A 24255-nucleotide genomic window follows, 5' to 3' on the forward strand; every position below is an offset into this window, starting at 1 on the left:
ACAACTAATGCTAAATCAATTCAAAAAGTTTAGAGAAGATATTGCAAAAGAGATAGAGGCTGTAAAGGAAGCACTGGACATATATACGGCAGAAATCAAAAGTTCAAAAAACCTACTAGTAGAATCTATGGAAATGAAAGGCACAACACAAGAGATGAAAGACACAATGGAAACATACAACAGCAGATCTCAAGAGGCAGAAGAAAACACTCAGGAACTGGAGAACAAAACACCTGAAAGCCTACACGCAAAGGAGCAGATGGAGAAAAGAATGAAAAAATATGAGCAACGTCTCCGGGAACTCAAGGATGAAACAAAGTACAATAATGTATGTATCATTGGTGTCCCAGAAGGAGAAGAGAAGGGAAAGGGGGCAGAAGCAATAATAGAGGAAATAATTAATGAAAATTTCCCATCTCTTATGAAAGACATAAAATTACAGATCCAAGAAGCGCAGCGTACTCCAAACAGAAGAGATATGAATAGGCCTACGCCAAGACACTTAATAATCAGATTATCAAATGTCAAAGACAAAGAGAGAATCCTGAAAGCAGCAAGAGAAAAGCGATCCATTACATACAAAGGAAGCTTATTAAGACTATGTGCAGATCTCTCAGCAGAAACCATGGAGGCAAGAAGGAAGTGGTGTGATATATTTAAGATACTGAAAGAGAAAAACCGCCAACCAAGAATCCTATATCCAGCAATGCTGTCCTTCAAATATGAGGGAGAGCTCAAAATATTTTCTGACAAACAGACAATGAGAGACTTTGTGAACAAGACACCTGCCCTACAGGAAATACTAAAGGGAGCACTACAGGGTGATAGAAGACAGGAGTGTGTGGTTTGGAACACAATTTTGGGAGATGGTAGCACAACAATGTAAGTACACTGAACAAAGGTAACTGTGAATACAGTTGAGAGAGGAAGATGGGGAGCATGTGAGACACCACAAGAAAGGAGGAAAGATAAAGACTGGGACTGTGTAACTTGGTGAAATGTAGAGTATTCAACAATTGTGATAAAATGTACAAATACGTTCTTTTACGACGGAGAACAAGCAAATGTCAACCTTGCAAGGTGTTAAAAATGGGGAGGCATTGGGGGAGGGATGCAATCAGCATAAACTAGAGACTGTAACTAATAGAATCATTGTATTATGCTTCCTTTAATGTAACAAAGGTGATATACCAAGGTAAATGCAGATAAGGGGGGGGATAGGGGAGGCATGTTAGACACTTGACATTGGTTGTATTGTCTGATTCTTTATTCTACTTTGATTTAAGTTTATTTTTCCTTTTGCTGCTTCCTAGCTGTCACTTTTTTTTCCTCTTTCTTTTGCTTCTCTACCTTCTTTGACTCTCCCTCCTGCCTTGTGGAAGAAATGTAGAAGCCCTTATATAGATAGTGGTGAAGGTGGTGAACACATAAATGTATGACCATGCAGAGAACCATCGATTATTTACTTGGGATGGAATGTATGGTGAGTGAACAAAACCATATTAAAAAAAAAAATGGGTTAATGACAAAACCTTGAGGGCAATATACGGAGTGAAATAAGCCAGACACATAAGGACAATTATTGCACTGTCTCACTGATAGGAATTAATTATAATATGTAAACTCATAGACATGAAATATAAGGTACCAAGATATAGGACGAGGCTTAAGAATGGGGAGTGGTTGCTTAGTATGAGCAGAATGTTCAATTAGGATGAACTTAAATGTTTGGAAATGAACAGGGGTGTTGGTAGCAAGATGTGAGAATAACTAACAGCGCCGAATGGTGTGTGAATGAGGTGGAAAGGGGAAGCTCAGAGTCATATATGTCACCAGAAGGAAAGCTGGAGGTCAAAAGATGGGAATGTATAAAACTGAATCCTATGGTGGACAATGTCCATGATCAACTGTACAAATACTAGAAATCGCTTCCATGAACCAGAACAAATGTATGACAATACAATTAGAAGTTAATAATAGAGGGGCATATAGGGAAGAACTATATACCTATTACAAACTATACACTACAGTTTGTAGTATTTCAACATTTTTTCATAAACAGTAACAAATGTACTATATCAATACTATGAGTCAACAATTGAGGGGGGTTGGTTAGGGATACGGGAGGATTAGAGCTTCCTTTTCTTTTTTTCTTTTTTCATCTTTAACTTTATTTCTTGTCTGGAGTAATGACAAGTTTCTAAAAATTGAACAAAAATTAAGTGTGATGGATGTACAGCTGTATGAGGGTACCCAGGGGCAAGTGATTGTACACTTTGGATCTTTGGATAATTGTATGGTATCTGAACAATCTCAATAAAAATGAAAAAAAAAAATACAGAAACAATGTTGGATGTAAACAACAGCCGCAACCACAACACATGTACCCCTTCTTGCTCTCTACACTGTGGACTAACGCAAATATCAGTAACCTGATCTTGGGCAAGTAATTAATCTTCCTGAGCTTCATTTCCCTCATCCGTGGAATGGGAATATTTTCTGCCTCACTGGCTTGTTGCAGGAATTAAATGAGTAAATATATGTAAGTATATATATTTACACAGCTGTCATTCAATAACAGGAGCTGCTGTGGTGGTCCTTGAATTACTGTTATTATTCTCAGTGATGAAATGGGAAAAGGACTGGCCTGGAAGTCAGAAGAATTGAGTTCACCAAAAATAACTTAACCTATTTTGAACCAAAATTTTCTTGTCTTAAATTGAGATTGGACCAGTTAATTTTCTGATGTTAGTTTTTACGACTCTATGACTAGACTGACTGTCAGTAAAGTGAAGCCCCCTCAGCTCTGTTTCCTCAAGTCCCAGCATCTTTCTTGAAATATTCTTCAACAACAAGCAAGTGCTTGTATTCAGCTTCCTACAAAGTAAGCTTGAACCTCACCCTGGCCAGTTCCTTGTGGGTGCAGTATAGCTCTGCAGAACTGTGGTGGAAAATACTTTCTTGAGCACTGATTTCCAAATCCAAGGACATAATATCTAGAAACATCTTTTAATACTAGTGAGTAAAGACATAAAATTCAGACATCTTCAAGAACTACTGTTCCATCATGAGTCAGAATGGAGGATCGCTGGATTTGTCTCATAGTCCTTACAAAATTTAACCATTTGAACTTGGAAACAAAGAAATTTTCACCTGAAGAAATAAAATTCTCTAGACTTAATTGCTGGCCAGTTTAGAGCAGGCAGCATTAACAGCACAAGAATTATCCCTTGCATCTATATAGCGGATTGCCTCTACAAAGCCCTTTCATGTACATTATGCCATGGTAACCTCATAACATCTTAAGAAGTGGGTAGGGCAGCTATGAATATCTCCATTGCTGAAATAAGGAACTCATATCAGAGAGGTTATGTGACTTGCCTGGGGTTGCACAGAGAATAAAGGCAGGAGCTACACCAGAGAGAGCCAGGGCTCAGTGGCTATGTGGGACATCTAGATACCTCCTAACACTGCATCTCAGCAGCAGCAACTCCTCTGTGTTCCCCACTGGTTCCCCTGGAAACTGGAAAATCATCTGAGCATCTCCATCAAATTAAACTACACAGAGAAAAGTTTTCGGAGAAGGGCCAGTTTCTCAAGCAAACTGCCAGCTCAGTGTATGGGTGGGGAGGGGACGCTTCCTTCATTCTCTGTCTCTTCCAATGACCTCTCAGGCATCTAACTTCTGTTATGGGCATTTCCTCTTTTAAAAAATTTTAAAAACATTTTTGAGTTCTCTCCAGTTTAATGGGAAAGGCACCATTGTAATCCTTATCCATAAACACTTCAAAAAGGGCTGTCATAGACAGCCCGACAGGCATAAAGATCACCCATAAAGGGTCACAGTCAAGTCAAAAGTTGGGATATTTTATAAGAAAATCGTCTTCTTATTATAAAGGGAAAACAGGAAACGCAAGCATGTTATTAATTGAATATATCAAATACTGCATGAATAAATCCAGGTTCCCTAATCGGGAGAAAGCTCAATCTTGGCCTGTGCTTCACAATCTTGCCTAGTCAGTCCTGCGGATAGAAGATGACCACATAAGCCTTGCCACTCTCAAATTTTCCTTGCTTGGGTTTGAAAAGGAAAGGAATACTTGGGAGCTTTTCCCTCCCACGTTTCTGGATCCACCCATTCACCCAAGACTTTGCAGTGGGAGAGCCCTGGCCAAGAGCCTTAGGGGTCTTGGGTGGGCTCACGTGTCACTTCTTCAGACCAGTGACCACTGGCAAGATCTGTCAGCTCTCGGGCCTTGAAGAGCCTGGACTCAATGACTGCAGAGGACCCTTCATGCTGGAAGGCTGCCGAGACCAAAGAGGTCTCTTCCCCTCCTGGGTTCCAGCAGTCATGGCGTGACTCCCCCAGATAAAGGGGGAGAAAGAACAAACCTTCAGAGATCCTCACCTCATTTCCCTCTCACCCTGCCATGGACAGGCCTACAGAATGATACATATTCTGGGAGCAGTACTATTCACGTGGTGCTAGCAGGCCTAGGGGCCATGGGAGGCAGCCATGCCCGGGGATGGCAGAACCACCACTGAGCTTGCCAAGGGACCCTGTGGAAGGACCCTCTGGGGTGTCAACCTGGAGGTGCCTCAGAGGTGCATGGAGATGTGGTTCTGCCTGGTGTATCTCAGAACCCATTCAACCAGCTTCCCAAATAGTGGGATCACTTCACTCCAGAGCTAGTAGAAAGCCCTCAAACTGGCTTTTTTCCACTAGGCATTTCAATCTGTCAGTCTTGGCAAAGTCTGACTTATTGGAATCCAAAGCCATCTAAATGACAAGCCTAGAGACAAACAGTGAACTCACTATATGAACCACTGGACAGATGTAAAGAGAGTAACGATCTTGGCTCTCAAAGAAACACTGTTGTGCAGGAGCAGCCCATTTTGCATTTAATCCCCTTAGCAGCCCCGTGATGTGGGTCTTAATACTATTCCTACTTTACAGTTGAGGAAATAGACTCAAATATGGTAGAATAATTATGGTTATATAGGTGGGTAGTAAAAACTTCTTTCAAATTTTCTGTATGTTTGAAATTTTTCATAAAATACTATGAAATGAAAGTTCATTAGTGTCTCTCATCTTCCAAAATCAGTGCAGCCTCTTTTTTGCATTTCCTTTGGTCCTCACAGGTTCCTGGAGGAAGCAATTCATTATTTAACAGTAATATTTAACAGTCAAATAATGAAAAGCAGGGTCTTTGGTTATGCTAAATAAGATGTAGAGGGAGATGAGGACAAGAAAGGAAAAAGAAAATCTACATGGAAGGGTAAGCCATGTCAAAAACAAACTACAATTTGCCAAAGGCCGAGTTAAAAAGCAGTGCTCATCAATAGGGAAAAATTATAAACCCTGCTCCTCCTCCCAGGAGAGCCTGAAGCTAAAAATAGGATCAGGATAACAGGGACCCAAAACCCTGTCTCTGGTTCTAGCCTTGCTCTACAGGAACTTCAGTTCCCCTCTGTTTCTTCCAGTTCATTCTAGGAGGCCTCAGAGGGTACATCGTGGGTGCTTGAGAAGGAACCCTCTCTCCTGTCTTGACCCATTGAGGCTGTGAGTTCCTCCTGGACCCTGCATCAAAGCCCAAGCCAAAGGCCAGATGCCTGCTGTGGTGGCTGGAAGCTGTATGTGCCCCAGAAAAACATGTTCTTAAATTTAAACCATTCCTGTGTTGTGGACCCATTGTAAGTAGGACTTTTTGATGAGGTTATTTCAGTTGTGTGACTCACCTCATTCAGGATGGGTCTTAATCCTCTTACGGGAGTCCTTTATAAAGGAAATGAATACACAGAGAGAAAAAGAGCCACAGAAGCAAGAAGCTGAAATCAACGAAACCCAGAAGAGAAAGGAGAGAGCTGCAGATGCCACCATGTGCCTTGCCATGTGACAGAGAAGACAAGGATCACCCACAGCTGGTCTTCGGGAAGAAAGCGTCACCTTGATGGTGCCTTGATTAGGACATTTTCCCGGACTCTAACAATAAGGAATAAATTGTCATTGTTCGAGCCAAAGTGATACTGAACAAATGCAGGGTTCTCTGCCCAATGTGCATAACAGCCAATCCATGACACTGGGGTTTCAAAGAGAGAAAGAATTTATTGCTCCATCCGAAGCAGGAGATCAGGCGGCCTATCAGTCCAAAAAATCTGTCTTCCTGAGTCTAAGGAATTCAGCGTTTTTATGGATTCAAACAAGGGGAGATGGAGTTGTTACTATTACAATATCAAGTATAAACAGGGCTGAGACTAGGCTAATTTCAGTAATTCCAGATATTAACTTTTGACTATTATACAAAAAAGAAAAACAACATCTATATAATGATTCAATAATCATAATCATTTGCTAATTCTTAATTTTCTGGTTATAAAACCATTTCACGGTACTTGCTTTGAGCAGCCTAGGAAACTAAAACACCTGCCCAAGGCCGATTTCCTCTCCTTCTGTCATCTGTGGTCCAGAGATGGGCAGGGTGTCAGCTCAGCCCTTCGCTGCTCTGCTCTTTCGGGGTCTTGACGGGCTGCCCTGAATGAGAAATGCTCCCTTCGCCCTCTAAATTCCCATGTCTTCCTGAGAGACTTCACTGAAACGCTCTTGTTCTTTTACTGCTATCTATTCTCCTCAGGCCTCAAGCAGAGATCATAGGGGCAGGGCCTGGGCCATCAGAAAGACAAACAACCCATCCTTTATCACTGACTCGGTGCCTTTGGGCATCTTGGGACTCTCTATTCTCTTTCCTTCCGGTGAATTCTCACTCCCTTAGGAGGCTTTTCAGCCCATAACTATTTCCTCTTCTGTTTCTGTTCAGACAAGACAACACTAGGGAAACCCCAGCTTCAAAATAAAAGCAAAAAGACGCACACCATTTTCCAAACAGAACCCACCATGCTGTCGAGGGCCTTCTCATGAGATGGACGTGCAGTTCTCCCATACAACCTCATCTCCACTTGCCCTCCCTCGCTCCATCCTCCCTCCACCCTAACCACATCGGCCTCTTTGCTCTTCCTGCAGTCCCGCTCTTGCCTCATGAATATAAAACTAGATTTCCAAGGGTAGAGAAAGTGTTGGGACAGGACATATGCAGGGTGTATAGAATACTCTTCTAAAAAGCTTAGAAGAGAGAGAGAGAAAGTGTTGGGGAAACCTAGTCAAAGAAAACTGTGTGTAAGTATAGTGGGGATGGTGGGGGAGGTAGCGTTTTTTGTTTTAAAGTTGAGGGCAGAAATGAGCATGTTTACATATGAAATTTAGGAGTCAGAAGAAGAGATTTACCTAAAAAATAAACAGGGTTTGTGTCTGTGTGCATTTGTGATAGATTGCAAAATAAATAAATAAATAAATAAATAAAATAAAAATAATAAAGCCACAAATTCCCCCCAGTCCTTGTATGGATGCTCCCTTGAAATGGTGTTCTACTAAGAAGTGGAATCTTATCTCTTTGCCCCTTGTGTTTGAGGTGGCCATATCATTTGCTTTGGCCAATGACACATTAGCAAAAGTGACACAAGCAGAGGCTTTAAAGAGTGCATGCATTGGGGTCTGCTCTCTTTTGCCACCTCTGGCCAGTGGACATGTGAAAAGCCTGAGGTAGCCTGTGAGATGCTGTAGACATACAGCCCGGTTGCCCCGGTGCCACAACCAGACACCAGGCATATGAGCCAGGCCATCCAGGATCAACCAGCCTCTAGCCGACCCACCGGCTGATGGCAGCCACCTAGCAGAAGATCCACCTAGCTGAGCTCAGCTCAAAGTTTTGACACCCAAAAATGTGATTGTTGTTTTAAGCCACTAAGTTTCAGATTAATTTGTTTTGCAGCATAAGGTAACTGATGCACTGTTGGAGAGATAGAAAAGGGAATGTGGGATTGATGGAAGAAGCATCTGAAGGGAGGTTGGATGAGTTAAGATCTCAGCCCTCTTCAGAAACAGAAATTCTGTGATTTGATAAGACCCCAATGTCTGCAAGTGTAATGCATTACATTTATAACTTAAGACTGTGTCTGCTTTCTCCCTTCTCTTTGATATGGTAAATCCCAGAGATATACAATGTGTGACCATAAAGAACTAAGAATGATTGTCACATACAGTAATCTCATTGCTTTCTGGACATGCCTTGTTCTGTTGCCACCAACGCAGTAGCTTTCTTAAGTTTTGTACTGTTTGTAAACATTAACTTAACATGATTTGTATCCCAATCTTGGATAAGTGCTATCTGCATGAAAGAAGAATTGAGATTTATAGATGAAATAATTTTTTAAATAAAAAGATACTGAAATCACTCTCAAAGTCACACACAACCATAAAAGAACTCAGTGACTATAACATGAAAGGAAATTACCTCTAGGTTTCCATCCAGTATAATACAATTTTCAGTGATTAAGACAGAGAAAAAGAGGTAATAACGGAAATGCTGACAAACCCATAACTCCCACTGCTGAAGGAACAGCAACGAAGACCAGAACAATGACACAGTGAAAATTCCCAGTGTTTTCACCTAGTGTTGGCAGCAAGTACGGAACGGCCTTTCCTGATGACAGCTTCATAATTAAATTACAAATTGTTTATCTAAATTATTTCTAAAAATTAGAAAATAGCACTATTTCATTTTGGGTAAGATTCATTTCTCCGGCGCTTTTGCTTCCTGTTTACAAGTTAGAGATTTCCCAGGTGGGCCACTCCCCTGTCCTGGTTTACATACCCGTCGTCCACCTTAGGTCACATGGACGAGGACACAGGAATGGGGTGGCAGAGGCATCTCTGTATGGACACGTCCTCGTTAAGGACTCAGGCCTGGAGTTCTGGGGAAATGTCCTATTTCAACTCCAGGTCTCAGTGCTTTCCCCCTTCCCTGTCTTTGACAGCTTTCTCTTTGAAGCACAGGGACAGCAGGAAAGAGTTTGGACAGATTCTCATCTCCATTTATTCCCCTGGGGGCCTCAAAGGGTCTCCTCCTCCAGACACCCGGAGCAGACGCAGCAGGAGGGGCCCAGGAGAGTTTGAAGGTGCAGCTGCCTGTTTTCATTACAGAACAGTCCTCTCTTCTTATCTGGCCTTTTTTTTTTAGCCTAAAGGACAAAGAGAGAAAGGAGTCTTGATTTCCAGTGTTAATCTGCTCCAGCTGGCTACCCATCCAACATCTGAAATCACTTGTGATGTAACAATTATTTAAAAAAAAAAAACGCTAACATCTCATTTTATGTACTTTTATGACTAATAACAAGATAGGAATTCGGCTTAGAAAACTTTTTGGCTAACAATCATTCAGACAAATAAAAATGAGGACAAAGAGGATGACCTGACAGACAAAATAAAAGAGGCTGCTGTGCCAAAAAGTCACATGAATTATGTTTTTCTAAGGCCACATTTCTTATCTGTTTTGAAATGAACCAGAACCTCCTCCTCACAAAGTATCTCCCACTGGCCTCCTTAGTTGCCCCAAGATGGACAAATATATGAACCTGGAATGCGTGGACAGACAGAACCTCAGATTCTCAAGTCAAAGGGCCCTCAGTGTTCACCTTGGTTCAGCTCCACTGCAACCCGCCCACACTTGGGAGTTGGGGAAATAAGACAGAGTCTGGGCAGACGGGAGCAGTGGTGGCGGGGGCCATGCCGGCGCGTAACCCTGTGGTTCCCACTGCACAGTTCCTTCCGTTGTCCTGGGCTTTACTCCTCCAAGGTGTCATACATAAATTGCATGTGTTTGTGTGTTCTCCCATCTTTTGTTTTCATTCATATTTTGTGCCGGTTTGAATGTACTATGTCCTCCAAAACGCCATTATCTTTGATGTAATCTTGTGTAGGCAGAGGTATCAGTATTGATTAGATTGTAATTCTTTGAGTGTTTCCATGGAGATGTGCCCCACCCAACTGTGGGTGATGACTCTGATTGGATAGTTTCCATGGAGGTGTTACCCTGCCCATTCAGGGTGGGTCTAAATTAAATCACTGGAGCCATATAAATGAGCTGACAAACAGAAGGAACTCAGTGCAGCTGTGAGTGACATTTTGAAGTGCAGCTGAGAGTGACATTTTGAAGAGGGGCTACAGCCAAGAGGGACACTTTGAAGAATGCACAGGAGCTGAGAGAGGAGCTTCAGCTTACAGAGGCATTTTGGAGATGGCCGTTGAAAGCAGACTTTTGCTCTGGAGAAGCTAAGAGAGGACAAATGTCCCAAGAGCAACTAAGAGTGACATTTTTCAGGAGCTGAGGCCTAGAGAGGAACATCCTGTGAGAAAGCCATTTTGAAAGCAGAACTCCAGAGCAGATGCCAGCCACGCGTCTTCTCAGCTAACAGAGGTTTTCTGGACGCCATTGGCCATCCTCCAGTGAAGCATTAGCAAACTAGAACAGATTTTTACAACAATTTATTTCAAATAGATTTTAATTTTGTTCCCCTATGGATTTGGAAAAATTTTCAAACCTGCAGAAAAGTTGGAAGAATTATACAATAAATGCAGATATTCTCTTCACCTGGATTCAATCAGTTAACATATTTTCTTTCTCACCATATGTTTACCTTTTTTTGGAACCATTTGGAAGTTGCAGGCATCATGACATTTGCAGATAAAATATTTCAGCCTATATCTTCCAAGAACAAAGACATTCTCCTTCAGGATGATTAGACTCAAGGAATTTAACATGGATATAAAAACATTATTTAATAAGATAGACTACATTTAAATTTCCCTAATTATCCCCCAAAATGTCCTTTGTAGCTGTTTTCCTTCCTCTCTTCCCTTCTCTCTATTCTCCTTTCCTTCATTTTTGGATCCAACACCCAATCGACAAGCCATTGAGTTTGGCTGTCATGTCTCTTTAGTCTTTTTTAATCTGGACCATTCCCCCACCTTTATTATTATTGTGTGTGTGTGTGTGTGTGTGTGTGTGTGTGTGACAACACTGACATTTTTGAAGAAACCATGCCAATTGCCTTAAAGCTGCTTGCTTTTTCATGATTAGATTCAGGTTAAATGTTTTTTGGTAAGACTATCACATGGCGATGCTGTGTACTTCTCACAACATCTCATCAGCAGGGGCATGATGTTTGCCATTATTGTTGATGTTTGATCACTTGTTTAAGGTGGTTTCTGCCAGATCTCTACATTTTCAAGGTATCTTTTTTCCTTTAGTAATTAATGAATAATCTGTGGGGGGTATTTTGAGAGAAGACTTGTTCTTAACTACTTCATGTAGTACAGCCAGAGTTAAAAAGCAATGTTGACAAAAAGATGCACAACCCAATTACAAAATAAGCAAAGAACTTGAACATTTTTCTAAAGAGGATATATGAATGGCTAATAAGCACATGAAAAGATGCTCTACACCATTATCCTTTAGGGAAATGGAAATCAAAACAACAACGAGATACCACTTCACACCAACTAGGATGACTATTTAAAAAAAGAAAAAGGAAATGAACAAATGTTGGTGGGGATGTTGAGAAATTGGAACCCTCATGCATTACTGGTGGGAATGTAAAATGGTGCAGCCACTGTGGAAAGCAGTAGAGTATTTTCTCAAAAAGTTAAATAGAATTACCATATAACCTGGCAATCCCACTTCTAGGTATATATCCAAAGAAATTGAAAACAGGGACTCAAACAGATATCTGTACACCAATGTTCATAGCAGCAATATTCACAATAGCCAAAATGTAGAAACAATCCATAAACAGATGAATAGATAAACCAAATGTGGTACATCTAACATGATGGAATATTATTCAGCTATAGAAGGAATGAAGTTCTGAGACATGCTGCAACATGGATGAACCTTGAAAATATTATGCAGAGTGGAATAAGCAAGGCATATAAGGACAAATGCTGTATGATTTTACTTATATGAAATAACTAAAAATAGCAAATTTGTAGAGAAAGAAAGCAGATTAGAGGTTACCAGGTGAAGGGGGGAAAGGGGTAGAGGGACTTGTTGCTTGGTGGATATAAAATGCTTGTAATTTTGGAAAATTTTAATTAAAACAAACAACAACAACAAAAACACAATGTTGACTTGATATTAGCTATCACTCCATAGCTGAAAAGCAACATCTAACATGCTCTACTTGATTTACCACATGGTTTTTACACAGGGCCCAGGCTAGGGGGGAGGGTTAAGGTTAAAACCATCCCTCCTCCTTTGCAAACCATCAGTCTCCAGAAATCTGAAAGTCATTCTCATGACTTTTCCAGTACATCTAATATTATTCAGAGTATCGACCTCATCCAAGCTTTCTGGCCCCTATTAAAATTCAGTTTGAAACCTGAGCAGGCAGACCAGAAAAAGTTAAAGATAACAAAGAGCAAAACCCTAAGTAGGTAACCCCAAATGCTTAAAACACAAAATTACATTAGGTAAATCAAGAGTCTCCTTCCCAGCACTTTGAAGCTGGAGTATCACAGATAACATGACTCTTCATCTATTACCTTTGTAGCAGGGTGGCATTTTCTTTGCTGGCTAGCACGAAGGACATGAACTTGAGGAAGCAGGACAAAAACAGATCTCCAAAGCCACGTCAATCTTGTTAGAGAGGTCAAAAGTACTTGCTACTTAAACTGGAAGTCACTGCTTTGGTAATGAGTATTTCAACACTAAAAAGCACACCCACATCTCTGAGTGAAGAGTATGCATGGTGTTCACAGTGGGTGCTGCATGCAAGCCCACCCTGGTGACACTCCAATGCCAAGAGAGGACCAGGCCTCTGGGGAGTTCCTTGGCATTCTTTCCATATTGTTTCCCTCACTAGACTGAAGTTCCAGGAGGACAGGGACTTTGCTTATCTGTCCTCTATTATTTCCAGTGTCTACAACAGCATATGGCACACATTGGGTGTTCAATTATTATTGGTTGAAAGGATTAATGGCTAAAAATAGTGCTCTTCAAGGTCAAGTCAATTCAACATTTTCTTATACTTTCTAAGCAAGAGATTTAAGTAACCCTGTGACCCCTTCACCCCTTTTAATTTAATGGCAAAACATATTTCTCTGGAGTATGTGAATAATAATACTCCAGAATAATTTCTCTCAACTTCCAGCAGCTCAGCTAGTCATTTCAGGACAGAGCAGGCTTCAAGGCAAACCTCTGTGTAACAGATAAGGTCACGAATCAACACCTCAAGGCCATGTGTCTGCCCCTCTCTTTTTTTGTTTTGTAAAGTGTGAACCAGGAAGGGATCTCCCATCATCACTGGTGTGTTTACCTCCTTCCAAGGTTACCATCTGTGGGAGCTCTGTGCCCAGTGCGTACCCTAAGGGCCTTGAAGACTGCACACAGCTTGCCTGACCTAGGTCAGTTAAGGTTTAACCTACCCACCTTGTAAAATCAGGCCTCCTGGTTTATGTAATCTATAGCTTTATCTCCTTTCTGAATTCCTTGAGATGCTATCACTCTTGTTACCTTAGGTAACCTATAATCCTCCCCTCTTCCCTGTTGAATACAATCAATCCTTCCTTATGTCACAAGACCCCCGTCCCAGGCTTATGCTCTCATACCTGTTGGAATGTCTCTGTCTCAAGCCCCTGCAACTGGTTTAATCAGCAACCCTCAAAGTGCAGCGCGCATTCACACTGAGTTCTGAACTCACCACCATTCAGAGCAGCTTGTCTGACTTTCCCTTATGTTCCTGTAAGTAGCCCCCGAATAAAAGCTCATGTCTCTGACCTTGCCCTGTGCCTTCTTTAGTGCTTTGTCTGCAAAACCCCCCTTGGGCCGTGACACCATTGCTGGGTCGCTAAAGGCCATGGGGGAAGGGAGGTCCGAGAATTATTCATCGAAGGTAGAATTTGCTTAAACACTTTACATTATTTCTCTACTTGACTTTGTCTAGAAAAAAATGATACAAAATTATGGTTAATTTGAATAATTACACAGTGGCTAATCAAAATAAATTATCTTCCTTATAAACATTAATGTAGTTTTTGTTCAAGTGCCAATGCTTTAGTTTCAGGGAACTTGAAAAAACCAAGTAGTTAAGTATGTTCACTTGAGCCAGAACCGTTACGACTAAGAGATGGTAGATGGGAAGGTAAATGGCAGGAGAAAAGATAAAAAGCAATAGTAAAAATTAAAATATAAGAATAGCAGTAGTAGTTTGTGCTGATCACATGCTCATTACTCCTATTCTCAACAACCCTATGAAGTAAGAACTAAATATTATCTCCTTGAATAGAGCAGGAAACTGAGGCTTAGCAAGGTTGTGGCTTGCCAGTAAGGGGTAGAGCAAGGATTTGAACCTCGTGTGTCTGATCCCAGGATGCTCTCACTTTGCCAGACACAGAGAGTGCCTCTAAATGCACACTAGAGATGAAAGCCTGTTGTTTACAAGTGTTTAGCAAGTTTTCAAGGAAATCTCTCATCATTTCTTAAAGTGCTTATACTGGGAGGAACTCAGGGCATATAAGCAACTGTGGAATCACCGTCCCAGGGTTCAGATAGAGGAACCCCTATACTCTTCTCAAACATCTGTTTTGATACTATTCGGTCCTTCTGTTGTCTTTATGATTCTCCTTGGATCCATCTCCAAAAATGCCATCTTCCCTAAAATGATGGATATAGCTCAATTCCTGGTGGGCATCCATGTGCAAATGGGTGAAAAGCTTTGCTAGTGTAGGTGAGGTGAACGAGGGACACTTCAGTGTGGCTGACTGAAAGATTCTGTTCCTGCTAACTTTCCTAAACACACAGATCTGATTGGCTCACCCCTTATCCACACCCCCTTGCAAAAAATTAAGAAAACCAGTTATGTATATACAAAGGAACACCTAGAAATAAGCAGAAGGTTTACATGCATCTTCACCCAAGAGGGCTTTTATAGCCAAACGACTAAAGAAAGCACTGGACACGTTCTGAGACATGAGCTTTTATTACAGGGCTTACCTACAGGGTGGGGAAGTAGAGCCACATTGCCCTGAAATCAGGAGCTTCTCTGAATGGATTCAGGAGCTGCTCTAAATGGCGGCCAGTTCAGAGCATGGAAATAGTCTGCACTTTGGGGGGCTGAATATGCTGCTTATAAGGGCTCGACATTCCAATGGGTATGAGAGCATAAGGCAGGGAGTGGGGGTCATGCAACGTAGGGAGGGGTTGATTGTAATCAACAGGGAGGAGGGGAGGATTATAGAGATAACAGTATCTCAGGGAGTCTCAGAGAGGAGGTAGTTTCGGGTATAGATTACAGTTAGCATCTGATACTACAAGGAGAATAGGTCAAACCTCAGCTATCCTAGGTCAAGCAAACTGTTGTGTGCAGTTTTCAAGACACTTGGGGGCCAGGGGCTCCCACAACATGCATCAAGCCTAACTTTATCTAAACTTCATATGATTTTATGGGTGGAGATCCTTCTAAAATCAGTTGCCATATTGGCAACAACTGCTTTACAAAGCTACCTTTCATTTTCTGCACCAGCGCGGGCTCAGGGTTTCTCCTCACCTTCCCTCAACACTCCCCCAGGCACATACAAAAAGAACATTCAAAATCAGTTTTAAAAAGCAAGCATATGTATTTTCTTTCTCTTAATTTCCCCTTAATGTAGATGTGGATAAAACTCTGACCCAAATAGTGGGAGCTCCTTTGCGTGTTCCCTTTTACCTCTCTTCCAGTCCCAGCTCAAAAACGGAACCATCCAAACAACACCTTCGGGATTTCAAGGAATTATAAATGAATAAATACATGAAAAGGCAGACTGATGTGAGATTGCCAAGTTTCATTTAGCAATTAAGGACAACAAATAATAATACATACTATCATCATGACTTCATAATGTAACGGACAATGTAACAGAAAAAACACGGAAGTACATAATTGCAGTATGATGAAAAACTTTGGCTGGTCTTTGTCCTTGGTTCCTGGGGAAGCAACCTCTGAATCTCTGGAATTTCCTGTGATAGGAGTGTCTTTTGCTCTTCATGGAGAGCCCAGGACCATACATGATAGTTCATATGCTAATAAGAGGACAGGGAAGGGCCAAGCACACCTGGCCCCACCAGAAAGACCAACCATGTGATTAGAGGGCGGGGCTTTGAGCCACAATGTATCTGTCACCTCCCGGCCTCTGGGAGGGGAGGGGCTGCAGATGGAGCTCAATCAGGAGGGCATCGATTCCATCAATCCTGCCTAAGTAACAGGACCCTATCAACTTGGACACTTGAAGATCCATGAGCTTCATGATTGAGAAATTACATCATTACTGAGCTGGGAGGGTGACACCTTCTGACTCCAGGTGGCGAGGACACCGAAGCTGGTGCTTGAGACCCTCCCAGGCCTTGCCTGTGCGTCTCCTCTTATTTGTACCCCTTTACTATAATAAAACTATAATCGTAAATATAGAACTTTCAGTGAGTTCTGTGAGTCGTTCTAGCGAATTATTAAACCACAGGGGGAAGTGAGAACCCCCTAATTTGGAGCAAGTTGGGCCCCTGAACTTGCAACTGATGCCTGAAAGGACGATTTTGTAGAGGACTGCCCTTAACCTGAGGAGTCCAATGGCCTAACTCCAGGTAGAGTCAGAATTGAATTTGCTCAAGTTACTGCAGTATTTGCAGTCACTGGTTTAGCTTTTGAAACAACACAGTTGATGTCACAAGCTGTTACGGCTATTACTGTTAAAGTTTCTGATAACCTTTACAATAATCATCTCAGGCTGAAGAATAAAGAAGAAAATCATAAATTGAACTTATGGAAGTTAGTTTAATCTACAGAAACGTCATTGCCTTGTTCTTCTTTTTCAAATCTCATTTTGGTACAAATCAGTGCAAATTCCATGATAGACCAACACTGGTCCTGGCACCCACATTTGGGGACCACTGATCTGAGAAAAAGTCTTTCCTGACATCTCCCCCCTCCATTACCCAACAGAACGAATCACCTTCTCCTTATTCCATAAGCACTTTGAGAATAATTCTGTTTATCACATATTTTCATAATTTTGCCTATTTATCTGTACTAGCAGCTAGACCACAAGTTCTTAAAGGCACAAAGATTGTGTCCTACTCATTTTTCCCCTTTCAGAACATAGCACAAAGACTAGAACATGCTCCAAGAGCATTTATCAAATTAATTTGTACATAAGTCCGTCAAGCGTAAAAAGAAAGTTTTCTGCCTAGACAACACTGATGACCTTATTTGCAAGCCAGCACACCACAAACGGCCCTGGAGGGAGAACCCAGAGATGTAAAGAAAGTTATAAGAACATACAAATGCCCCAGGCATAGAGCAATGGCTTGCAAATTTAAATTGAAGTTGAAATAATTAGTAAACACCATTGTTCAGAAAAACCATACCGGCTAAGAAACTGGTTTGGGTTATGTTTAAACATTAACAGTGACATTGATTTATATATTCCAAATGAAAATGGAATTTCCAGATGCCGAATACAGTAAGAGTCATTACAAGGTAGGGTAATAGTCAGTAACAAATGAATACTCTGTGTTCATTTATCCAGGTTGTTTACTGGTAAGTCATGGCTCTGTGGTCTGAATACTGAACACAGAGCCAGCACTTTCCTGAGACCAGGAAAACAACATGCACTGATTTATTTCCCTGACAAAAACTGGCTCAGTTCAGCAATGAGGTACAAGTATGTTCCATAAAAACATATTTATGGATTTTCTCATTACATTGACAATTTCCCCTTATGAGGGGTGGAATCACCCCCCAACTTTTAATCTTTTATACATGCACATTTTCCACAGAGCGAAGAACAAAAAAAGGACAAAGTATTGAAATTATAACCAATTGTTTCTTGCACTATCCAAATCAGAGACTGTAAGCATACATAATGTTAGCTGTTACTTTAACTCCTCAGCTGTATCCAAAAATCAAATTGTTGAGCTCTGGCTTAATGTTCAAATTGGAACTTACCTTTAGTAGTAGTTGTGAGACTACACAAAGCTTTAGGGATGAAACAGAGGTGACATTAGCAATTGTAGGCAGGATCCAGGGAAGAAAACTGGAAGCCCAGAGCATCACCACTGTGGCTGGCGCCCTTTCTCCTAGTCTTCAAGCTAAAAGGACTGGCAACAGCTCTGAGGGCCAAACTTGATTGTTCGGTATCCAGTATTTTGAATATTTTTCAACTACTCGGGTCTTTAACCCTTAGGCACAGATAAACTAACCCATGCTTTTGTAAAGGCAGCACAATGCAGGCTCAGCGCCACTATTTCCTCACTGTGCCCACCTCCCAGGTGGTCCCCACTGATCCTCTTTTGTTCACCTCTTCACCTCTTCACTCCGTTGGTGAGGGAGGGGTCGGGGATGGCTGAACACAGGACACCCATCACTGGACAGATGAGACTGGCAGCAGTTTATTGGTCATATACACTCACGCCTGGAAGGAGGAGAGCACTGTATGCCATACAGGGCCACACGAGATGTTCCCGGCTGCAGAGTGAACTAGCAGGGGCTGCAGGAGGCAGGCTTTATAATGACTGGTGGGGTGATCCCTGGCTCCCGCAGGACGATGTGATTGGCTTGTCTGAATATTTTTACAGGCCGGCAGGGAAGTGAAACCCATTAGATTGAGGACCCAGCAGAGTGCAGCTGGTTTCTGATAGGCGAACTAGCTGGGTGGGGGGTTGTTGCATAATAAAGAATTTGGCCGGGTCTTTTTCTCCAGCTCCTGGAAGACACCTTCTAAATCTTTGGAATCTCCCATGATAGCAGGGTCTTTTTTCATTCATGGTGGGTCCCAGAGCACACCTGATAGTTTATACTAAGAGATAACAGGGTGGAGCCACATGCAGGTATTCTTAGAATGGGGGTTCAACACCCAGAAAAACCAACCATGTGATTCAGAGGTTGGTGCTTTGAGCCATGTCATATCAGCTTGACCTCTGGGAAATGAGGGAAGGGGGCCTAGAGATGAAGTTCAATCACATGGGCCTTGATTCAATCAATCATGCCCATGTAATGAGAACCCTGTAAAAACTGCGGACACTGCAGCTGGGGTGAGCTCCCCTGAGTGATAATAAACACCAATGTGCCTGGAGGGTGATGGGCCCTGACTCCATAAGGAGAGGACATGGGAACTTTACATTTGGGACCCTGTCAGACCTTGCCTTATGCATGTATTTGTATCCTTTTTGCTATAATAAAACTGATTTAAATATAGTGTTTTCCTGAGTTCTGTGACTCGTTCTAAGAAATTATCAAACATGAGAGGTTGGTGGGTGTGATGGTTTGAAGCTGTATGGTCCTCAGAAAAGACCATGTTCTTAAATTTAAACAATTCCTGTGCATGTGGACCCAATGTAAGTAGGATCTTTTGGTGAGTAGGATCTTAACTTGATCCTTGAGATCATCCACCTCATTCAGGGTGGGTCTTAATCCTCTTACTGGATTCCTTTAAAAGAAAACAAAAGATGAAGATACAGGAAAAAAGCACCAGAGATGCTTAAAGAGAAGGACACACAGAAGCCAAGAGAGACACAAGCCAAAAGAGAGAAACATACAGAAGCTTAAAGAGGAAGCCACTGAAGCCAGAATCTGAAAGCAACAAAACCCGGGAGAGAAGGGCACGTGCCTTGAGGATGGCTGGTAGATGGTCTTCAGGTAGAATGTTGATGCCTTCATTTGGACATTTTCACAGTCTCAGAAGCATAAACTGGTAAGTTAATAAATCCCCATTGTAAAAAGCAACCCATTTCTGGTTTACTGAATTTCGGCAACTTTAGTGTACTGAAACACTTGGTTTTCAGCTTTAGCAAACCCAAACAGTGGGTATTTCCAATTTGTTACGATGGATTTTAAACTTGGGTCCAGGTGGAGGTCAGGTGCAACACAACGGGAGACCGAGACCATAAAAAGACAGGTTGTCACTTACAGGTCCCAGAGAGAGAAGGGCACCACGAAGGGACTCGGGAAGCCCGATCGGCTCGAGGGCTCACCCAGCAGGTGAGGCGCACACAGGCAGAGCGAGAGGCACCCGTGGCCTTGCACCTTTCTTGTGGTCCAGAGGTGGAAGTGAGTAGATTTCCTGCAGGATTCAAGGACTGGTGAGTTTAAAGCAAGCACACGTGAAAAGGTGAAGGGACTGGGGGTCTGCAGGCCGTGGGGAGGGTTAGCTTATCACTGGGGACCAGACATGGGTTTGGGGTGAGGTGTCTGGGTGATATGGGTGGTAGCTGCAGATGCGGGTTTGGGCCCTGGAGGAGTGAATGCCCCAGGGCTAGAAAACTGTTTATCAACTAGGCCAAAGCTCAGTGTTGAGGCAAGTGGCTTAGCCAAAGTAAGATGGATGCCGAGGCAACACACAAAAAATGTTGGTTAAGGCAGTGGGAACCTCTGAATTTGTAACCAGTTGGTCAGAAGTGCAGGTGGCCTAGGAACCCCAGAACTTGAGGCTGGTGTCCAAAGGGAGGGTAGCCTGGTGGGGATTGTGACCTTAACTTGTGGAATCTAAACCAACTCTGGGTAGTCAGTCAGAAGTGCATGTCTGGAATTATAGTTAGTGCCAGAAGTTATTGCAGGAACTTTTCCTGCTGGGCCAGGGGAGGAGGACATACCTGGTAAAAGCAAGAGACCTCATGGTTAAGCCTTTGGGATCTTGTGAGGCCAAAGATGTCAAGGCAGCACACGGAATTTTAGGCCTTACTATACTGATCCTCAGCCCCGGAATTCATACCCTGGTGCAGCACCACCCAAATGTTGCCAGGGTTGGTTACACAAACAGAATATGGCAGAAGGGAGGGTACGTCACTCCAGGATTAGGTTATAAAAGACACTGCGGCCTCCATCTTGGTTCCTCTGTCTCTCACAGATCACTTACTCGGGGGAGGTGAGCAGCCCTAGAGAGCGGCACTGGAGGTAAGGAACTCAAGTGTTCTTCCAATAGTTACATGAGTGAGCTGGAAGCAGATTCTCCACCCCCAATCAAGCCTTGAGATGATGGCAGACACAGCTGGCAGCTTGGTTGCAACCTCATGAGGCCCTGAGCTAGAACCATCTGGCTAAGCTGCTCCCAGTTTCCCGACCCTCAAAAACTTTGTGATTTAGTAAGTGTCATTGTAAATCACTAATTTTGGGGATGAGTTGTTACACAGGAATAGATAATACACTTACTGTGATCTTGGGCAAGTTAGGTAACTTAACTGAGCGTCTGTTTCCTCATCTATAAAGTGGGGATTAATGTTAATAGAAATGTATCTTCCAGGGATGCATAAAATACAAGAGTATAAATTAAAAGGGAAGGGGATATGGTGTGTGAATATATCTCAATAAAACTTCTTTTAAAAAAAAAGAAACAAATTTTTAAAAACACAGAAAACAAAACAAAAAAAAACCCAAAAGGGGGTGGGGGCAGAAAAAGGGTGGGGACATAAAACAGAAACAGGGAGGAAGCTAAAAAATAATTATACACACCATACCTCCTTCCCTTTTAATTTATCCTATAATTGGGCTACATTTGTGGCTCTGAAATTCTGGGTAACTTCTTCAACCTCCTTCCCATCCCACCCTAACCACTCTAACCACCCTAACCACCCCTCCCACACACACAGACACAGGGAGCATGGGAGTTCAGGTATTTATTCAGTTCAGAGTACAAAAACTTAAAAAAGAAAATCCCATTACTTAGAGACATATGATTATATGTTTACTACTTCCTGGATGGGAATCTTCCTTGGGCACTGCTCTTAAGCAGGCACTATGTGGAGTACAAGCTAATGCCTTCACATTTACAGGTAATAGTGAAACGGAATGATACATTCAAATTGTCTCATATTGTGCAGACCCATAACAGGCTCTCAAAAAACAGTGCCCATTATTATCATTACTATTCAGCATAAGGTTTTGCCAGTACTACAGCTCAATCTAAAAACATTTGCCTTTCAAAGATGAAAACCCTTGATTTTCTATCCTCATAACTATTTTAAAAAGTCCCTTTTCAGCCATGAAATTAATGGAAACAGTTTTGGAAAATCCTGGTTGTATTTTCCCATATTCCTGCCATCTCAATAAGAAAGAAAGAGGAGAAACTCAGAGGACAAAAACTCCATCCTCATGGTCACCTCCTCATGGTGCAAAGCTTTGGGTCTTTTTGATACCTTCCCCCTTTCACCTTTTCTTACCTTGCTGCCAAGTTCTGATTTTTGTTTAATAATGTCTCTTCCCCTCTGTTCCCTCCTTTATATTCTTGCTGCCATTGTCTGAGTTTTAACTCTTCATGCTCCTATTTAGATAACAGACCCCAGCTGCTTTCCTGCTTCTTGTGTCTCTCCCCAGCCAGGTCATGATATATATGCTCGCCAGAGCACTCTTTCTTCTCTTTTGTTGCTATTCAGTCAAGGGTCAACCTGAGCCCAGACTGCAAAATGAGAAAACTCAACATCCTCAAAACCAAAGACCCAGCCTTCTGCCCCAACTCTAACTCCAGCTCTTAACCCAACACAACTCCTCCATCAGACCTTGCTTGCTTTCCTTCCTGGGCCTTTTCTTACTCTGTGTTTCCCACCTAGAATGTTCCAACACCAGCTCTTTTATGGATTGCAATTCCATTCTTTAAACCTAGCTCGAATCTGAGCTTGGGGGGGACTGAGAGCCTCAAAGTTGGTGGGACTCTAAATGTCACTGAAACCACCCTTCAAGCTCATCCATTCAACCATTCATTCACCCATCCAATATTTATTGGGTAAGTAAAAACGAATACGATAAATCAAGCTCTGAAAGAGGTCACAATTTATACAGGGAAACTGGCAGGCAGATGATCACTTGATGGTAAGTACAATATTCAAGACATGAACAAAGTGCTTCGGAGAGCACGTTCTTTGTCAATTGTTGTCTAGATTCTACTTGAACACTTTCAGTAATAGGAAACTATCTCAAGAGGTAGCTCATTCCATTTTCAGAAAACTATGGCTACATACAGTTACACTGAACTTAAATCTAACTTCTATACATTTATTCTAGTTTTCTCAAACTCCACAGTCTTCTAAGATAAATTTATCTTTCTTTTCATATAATTGTAATTCAAGTATTTGGGATCCACCCTGTGGACTATCCCTAATTCCTTTTTTTTTTAACTGCAATTTTACTGAGATCTATTCACACACCATTCAATCCACCCAAAGTATACAAATAATGGCTCCCAGTATCATCACATAGTCATGCAATCATCGCTGCAATCATTTTAGACATTTTCATTACCCCCCCAAAAAAAACCAGTAATAATGACAAAGTAAAATGCTATAGCATGGGTGGAAATCCTGCAATTATAAAGATACTGCTTTCTCTCAAATCCATAATGAAAATGTGAAACTTTCTTTAGTCCTCACGAAGTTATAATTAATTAAATCCTAATTCTGACATTAGCCCTTTTGAAAACCTAAGGAATAGAATAAAAGGTGACATGCTCATTCATTCATGAAACATTCTCAAAAACCCTCATCTCTTGCAACGTGCCATTTTTTTATTTGCAATGAGTTCATTCATTATCGAGCACCTATTTTGTATAGTGCTCACTAGAACCTAGGGCCTTAGAGTGCAAGCTCTGGGGTAGATTGTTCCATCATTTCTTATATGTCCCTGAGGCAAATTAACTTCTCCACAACTCAGTTTCCTCTTCTGTAAAATGGGCATAATGATAATACCTACCACATATGGTTATACAGATATGAAGAGGCAATGCATACAGAGCAGGAGGTGGTATAAAGTAAGCACTACCTGTTAATTCTTACTATTTGCCAGGCCCTGAGATTTTATTGGTGCAAAGACATGGTCCTTGCCCTTGAGAAGCTTACACTCTAGTAATTAAGATGGCACAGATTTGCAAAGAATTATCGCTTTTAAGGAGTGCGTAAATCAGCAATTGTATGTTTTAAGTTCATAGCTTGCGGACTGCTGCTGAAGTCTGTAGGATGGTGAGACCAAGACCTGGCACTTACTGCAAAAAGTGCTCTAGACCCACTCCAAAGTCTCAGCTCCCCTGAAGCCCTCCCTCCACCTTTCACTCTGTATTTTGGGGAATCCATCCAGGATTACACTGAATAAAAAATTAATCCTGAGCTGGCTGGTGGCTGGACAATAATACCAATCCCTCCCTTGTGTATGTCATCCTTAGTGTTTCAAGATACCCCACTAACAGGGGTTCTGTTTGGGTATGTGCCAGGCTCAGGGCCACACACCTGCAGTTCTCTTGCTAAAAGCACCAGCATTTCTGATTAAGAAACTCCAGCTGTCTGTCTTTCATATTCTGTCATGTTAAATTAATATACAAAAACTGCCTACTAGCCAGATTTGGTCCCTAATTTTGCAATA

The 24255-nt window shown here is 41.9% G+C and overlaps 1 long non-coding RNA gene across 1 annotated transcript in view; it reads right to left on the minus strand.

Annotated features, from left to right (window-relative positions):
- LOC119509148 overlaps positions 1–17900 on the minus strand; it is a 65813-nt gene extending 47913 nt beyond the window's left edge. The window contains exon 1 of the long non-coding RNA XR_005211641.1: positions 17866–17900. This is a non-coding gene — a long non-coding RNA (uncharacterized LOC119509148). The remainder of the gene's footprint in view (positions 1–17865) is intronic.
- Positions 17901–24255: the final 6355 nt, after the last annotated feature.

This window comes from Choloepus didactylus, chromosome 14 (genome assembly GCF_015220235.1).
Source record: "Choloepus didactylus isolate mChoDid1 chromosome 14, mChoDid1.pri, whole genome shotgun sequence".
Taxonomy (NCBI): Eukaryota; Metazoa; Chordata; class Mammalia; order Pilosa; family Megalonychidae; genus Choloepus; species Choloepus didactylus.